This window comes from Rhinoraja longicauda, chromosome 23 (assembly GCF_053455715.1).
Source record: "Rhinoraja longicauda isolate Sanriku21f chromosome 23, sRhiLon1.1, whole genome shotgun sequence".
In the NCBI taxonomy this organism is placed as follows: Eukaryota; Metazoa; Chordata; class Chondrichthyes; order Rajiformes; family Arhynchobatidae; genus Rhinoraja; species Rhinoraja longicauda.
The window spans coordinates 32,273,003-32,279,253 of NC_135975.1; positions in this window are offsets into that span (position 1 = coordinate 32,273,003).

Sequence of the window (6,251 nt, forward strand, 5' to 3'; positions counted from 1 at the left end):
CGGACCTACAGTGTCCGGGCCTACAGTGTCTGGACCTATAGCGTCCAGACCTACAGCGTCCGGGTCTACAGCGTCCGGACCTACACTGTCCGGGCCTAAAGCATCCGGACCTACAGCATCCAGACCTACAGCGTCCGGACCTACACTATCCGGCCCTACAGTGTCTGGGCCTACAGCGTCCGGGCCTACAGTGCCCCCGGGCCTAATATGGGACAAGGGCGATCCCATACAGGACAAACCAATTTAGCCCAAAATACGGGATGTCCCGACTAATACGGGACAGTTGGCAACCCTAGTTGACTCATACTGTCTTGAACTTCTACAGGTGTACGGAAGAGAGCATATTGACTGGTTGCATTTGAACGCCCGGGAATGAAGGAGATCACAGCGAGTGGTGGGCACTGCCTGGTCCATCATGGGTACTGATCTCCCCAACATCAAAGGGATGTATAGGAGGCACTGCCTCAAAAAGGCAGCCAGCAACATCAAGGACACACAATACATAGGCCACACTCTCATCTCACCCCTAGCATTGGGAAGAAGGTGCAGGAACTTGAAACCCATGACCACCAGGTTGAGGAACAGCTTCTATCCAACAACCACCAGGTTCTTGAACACCACACAACACCAAGCTCAACAATGGTGAACTTCTATGGAAGATAGACACAAAAAGCTGGGGGAACTTCAGACTGAGGAAGGGTCTCGACCCGAAATGTCACCCATTCAATTCTCTCCAGAGATGCTGCCTGTCCCGTTGAGCTACTCCAGTTTTTTGTGTCTATCTTCGGTTTAAACGAGCATCTGCAGTTCCTTCCTACACATGAACTTCTATGGACTGTCTTTGATAGCACCAAGTACTTTGGGGTTTTTGCGGTAGTATTACAATTACTGATTTATAGAATTTTTAAAAGTTCTTCTATATTATCTGTGCGCATTGCATTTATTGGCCCGCTAAGCTGCTGCAAGTGAGGTTTCATTGCCGATTGTTGGTACAGATCCAACACCGATTTTCCCGGGACCCGTGGTTCCAGGGCCTTGCTGGGTTATCCATTTTGCCATACCAACGGAGGTCAGGGACCCAGGGGGGCAGAGATACCGGCTCGCAAAGTCGGCCTCGGAAGCCAACAATGGGAACGGATCTGCCGGTTCCGGCCGGGCTGGAGTTCCAGAGCCCCGGCCGCAGGGGGCAAATTCGACCCGCCGATCGGCCGCGGAAGTCCCAATGAGGTTGAGACCGGCCGCCTCACCCGGCCGAGGCGGCACATTTTCGGGGGGACTTCCGGAGGGGGGGGGGGGGGGGGTTTAAGTGCACCCTCGTAATTTTGTCTATATTAAAGGGAGACATCAGTTGCCGGAAAATTGGTGGTGGACCTGTACAAATGACAATTAAACACTCTTGCCTCTTGACAATAGAAGCATCTACTCCTTGAGTCTGCAAAACCCCACCTTCTCCTGGGGCAATGCCTCTGAACTTGATCAACACTAATGCATTCACCATTCATTGATTTTGTCATCGAGTCATTGAGTCATAGAGTCTTACAGCGTGGAAACAGGCCCTTCAGCCCAACCTGCCCATACTGACCAACTTTTCCCATCTACACTAGTCCCACCTGCCCACATTTGACCCATCTATATACTAAAACTCTCGTTTGTTTGTTCCTGAACTGAGAGGGGAGTGGGGGGAGAGGGGAGGGGGAGTGGGGGAGGAGAGGGTGCTGCACCAATGCAGGAGAGGTTCGGGTTCACTTGGTCTGGAATCCCTTTAAACCTGTCCTATCCATGTACCCGTCTAAATGTTTCTTAAACGTTGTGATAGTCCCTGCTTCAATACCTCCTCCAGTAGCTTGTTCCATACACCGACAACCTTATGCATGTAAAAGTTACCCCTCAGGTTCGTATTAACTCTTTTCCCCCTCACCTTAAACCTATGCCCTGTGTTTCTCGATTCCCCTACTCTGGGCAAGAGACTGTGTGTATCTACCCGATCTATTCCTCTCATGATCTTAAGCACAAACATTTTGTCTCATACATTTTTTTCCAATTTTGAAACATGTACTGTTCCATACCTATACACTTACGAACACCTCTTATTCTTAAATTGAAACAAAAAGCTATTCACACACACATTTCCAGGCAGTTATATTCTTTAAAGAAGAAAGCTGCTTGAAAATGGGCTTATAAATTTTCTATTTTCTACACCATAAGTACATAGGAAAATAATGAGTGATAAAAGCTAAATTGGTTAAAATGGCCATCACAAACACATAAAGGATTCTCTTAGGCATACAAACAGTAAAATTAATCAGGATGGCCGTGAAGCTGGTAAGAGAATTCGTTTCTCTGCCTCGTTGTCACCTTTCCCCAGCCAACAATGAACCCATTCTACATTTCCTTGACCATCGTCTGCTTTGATCTGTCGTTTTCACACCTAACCCTTCCATACCTCTAGCTTCCCAATCCCCTGACCCTCAGTCTGAAGAAGGGTCTCGACCCGAAACATCACCACATTCCTTCATTCCAGAGATGCTGCCTGTCCCGCTGAGTTACTCCAGCATTTTGTGTCTATCTTCAGTATAAACCAACATCCTACACAGCATTCCTTCCTACACAAAGGATTCTGTCGGCGTTTTCAAAGATTAGCTATCCTTCCAGTACTATCGATGTATCTTGGCCCGGTGATTCTGAGATGTCACCATAATTTGATGTCTCAAGTTCACACAAGTTACAGGAGTAGAATGAAGCCATTCGGCCCATCGAGCCCACTCCGCCATTCAACCATGGCTGATCTCTGCCTCCTAACCCCATTTTCCCGCCTTCTCCCCATAACCCTTGACCCCCTTTCTAATCAAGCATTTGACTATCTCTGCCTTAAAAATATCCACTGACTTGGCCTCCACAGCCCTCTGTGGCAATGAGTTCCTGTAGCGACCATAGAGATTGGTCCTGGGTGTCGAACCCTCAGATTGGCCAGCAAGGTCACGTGTGGGTGCGACCGTAGGGATTGGTTCAGGGAGTGAGACCGCTGATTGGACAGCGTGGTCACGTGTGGTTTTGGCGCCTAAAAACCAGTAGTTGGGAGACTTCTTCGAAGTGAACAGTTAGAATTAATGGTCGTCTGTAATCTCGTTCAGTAAACTTTGTGATCGAATATTGCTGTCGCAATAAACTTCTTCAACAAAGAACGAGCCTCCAGACTCACCATATTGGTGACCCCGACGTGATCCAGCCGATCATCTATCATGAGTGAACAAGACGCCTCGTCTTTGGCTCCTACGCCCAGCACACCGCAGCTAAGCGCAGTCAGCGTTCACCTTCCGTCGTTTTGGGCACATCAACCGCAATCTTGGTTTGTCCATGCCGAAGCCCAGTTTCACTTAAGAAACATCTCAACGGACGCGACAAAGTACTACTACCTCGTCAGCGCTCTACCGCCGGAGACGACCGCGCGGGTGATGCAGTTCATCGTCAACCCTCCCGCAGAAGACAAGTACGAGGCACTGAAGGTACTCTTGTTACGAACCTTCGGATTCAGTAGGCATGACCGAGCTAAGAGGCTTATGCACCTACCGGATCTCGGAGATCGGCTGCCGTCCGTTCTCACGGCTGAAATGTTGGCGCTAGCAGGTGAACACACGGATTGCCTTATGTTCGAGCAGGCATTCCGAGAGAAGCTTCCCGAAGATGTCAAGCTCATGCTCACGGATTGTTCTTTTAAGGACCCCGTGGCATTTGCAGAAAAAGCTGATGCGCTCATGGCGTCCAAATCAAAAAGAAGCAGTTCGATCAACAAGGTCTCGGCATCAGCGGCCGAGCCACAGCGGCAGCAAAATGGCGCCGCGTCTCCCGCCATTTCTCCAAAAGCCCGCCAAAAGGATCCGAACAAGCGCGGCTGGTGTTATTACCATCTACGATGGGGTGGAGAATCCCGCAACTGCCGCTCACCTTGTACCTTCTCGGGAAATGCCTCGGCCGATCGTACATAGGGGCAGTTGCGATTGGCCAGAACCGACGCCTCTACGTCCGAGATCGATTCACGGACACGGAATTTTTGGTTGACACGGGAGCCATAGTCAGTATCGTACCGCCGACCGACCTCAAGCCCGATCGGGTAAGAGAGGGCCTACCCTCATCGCGGTTAACGGCAGCCCCATCTGCACGTATGGTACGCGGGCAATGTCTCTGGCTTTCGGCACCCGCACGTACGAATGGTCGTTTATCGTCGCGGAAGTCGGTCAGGCGATCCTGGGCGCAGATTTCCTCTGGGCCTTTTCACTAGTCCCCGATGTCCGCGGTAACGACCTTCGACCCTCCGCCAGCAGCGATGAGCCGGCCGCTCCGACGGCCGCCACCCCGCCCAGCCCGACTGTCCAGGCCGTCGTCGCGTATGCTGAGGTCCTGGCGGAGTTTCCTGAGCTGCTCATCCAGCGTTTCGAAGCCCTTTCGGCCAAGCACGGCGTTGTCCACCACATCCGCACCGAGGGACCCCCCGTTTTTGCTCGGGCCCGGAGGCTACCGCCCGACAAGCTGGTGGTGGCGCGTGCAGAATTCAGGAAGATGGAAGAAATGGGCATTGTCCGTCAGTCCGACAGCCCGTGGGCCTCGCCGTTGCATATAGTCTCCAAAGCATCTGGGGGGGTGGAGACCATGTGGCGATTATCGGCGTCTCAACACCGTCACCACGGCCGACCGTTACCCCATACCGCACCTCCAGGACTTCTCGTCTGGGCTGGAAGGTGCCGTGGTGTTCTCCATGATCGATTTGGTGCGGGGCTACCACCAGATCCCTGTGCGTCCGGAGGACATACCAAAGACTGCTAGGATCACTCCGTTCGGGTTGTTCGAATGGTTGCGTATGCCTTTCGGTTTAAAGAACGCGGCACAGGCTTTCCAGCGACTCATGGACCGTGTTGGTCGAGATTTGCCTTTTGTTTTCATTTATTTAGATGATATCCTGGTCGCCAGCCCCTCGGAGCGGGAACACCTGGCCCATTTTAGGTATTTCTTAGAAGGCCGCCCTTTTGTGGCCTTTACGGACCATAAACCGTTGACTTTTGCTTTTTCCAAATTGTCCGACCTATGGTCGGCCCGCCAACAGCGGCATCTGACTGCCATCTCAGAGTTTACCACCGATGTCCGTCATGTCGCGGGTAAGCTTAATGCCGTTGCTGACGCCCTGTCCCGGCCGGCCGTTTCCCCCATTTCAGCGGTGGACTGCGAGGTGGATCTCCGGGAGCTTGCGGAGGCACAGCTCCTGGTGGACACCGCCTCGGCATACCAGTCCACCACTTCAGGGTTGAAGTTGGCTCAGGTAGCCTGCGGGCCGGCGGGCACAAAAGTCTGGTGTGATGTTTCCCTTCCCCGTCCCAGGCCGGTGGTGCCGGCCTCCCTTCAGGGCCGGGTGTTTGATGCCATTCACGGGCTGGCGCACCCGTCCATCCGCTCCACCTCTGCCTTAGTGGCTGCTCGGTTTGTGTGGCATGGCCTGCGAAAGCAGGTAGCCGCTTGGGCCCATTCCTGCGTTCCCTGCCAGACCGCTAAAGTTCAACGCCATGTCCAGTCCCCGGTACATGAGTTTGCAGTCCCAGCGGTCCGTTTTTTCCATATTCATGTGGATTTAGTCTGACCTTTACCTTCCTCCCGGGGCTACACCCATCTGCTCACGGTGGTTGATCGATTCACCCGGTGGCCGGAGGCTTTCCTATTGTCAGATACCTCCGCTGCCTCTTGTGCCAGGGCCCTGGCCCTCCATTGGGTGGCCCGTTTCGGTGTTCCGTCCGTTATTACCACCGACAGAGGGCCACAGTTCACCTCTACCCTCTGGGCCACGCTAGCAGAGCTGCACGGCTCCCGGTTGCAACACACCACGGCGTACCACCCACAGGCTAATGGGCTCGTGGAGAGGTTCCACCAACAACTCAAGGCGGCCCTCAGTGCGAGGCTGGAGGGCCCGGACTGGGTAGACCAACTTCCCTGGGTCCTTTTGGGCATCCGGACCGCTCCTAAGCAGGATCTCGGTGCTTCGTCCGCCGAACTAGTATATGGCTCGCCACTTCGAGTGCCCGGGGATTTCCTGCCGGAGTCCTCTGGTCAGCAGCCTTCAGTTCTGTCGGTTTTGGCATCACTCCGGGCACGCATGGGTTCCTTGGCTCCGGTTTCTACTTCGCGTCATGGGTGTTTCATGGTACATGAACCGCCTGCCTTGAAGGACTGTGAGTTTGTGTTTCTGCGTAGGGATGCCCATCGTTCCCCGT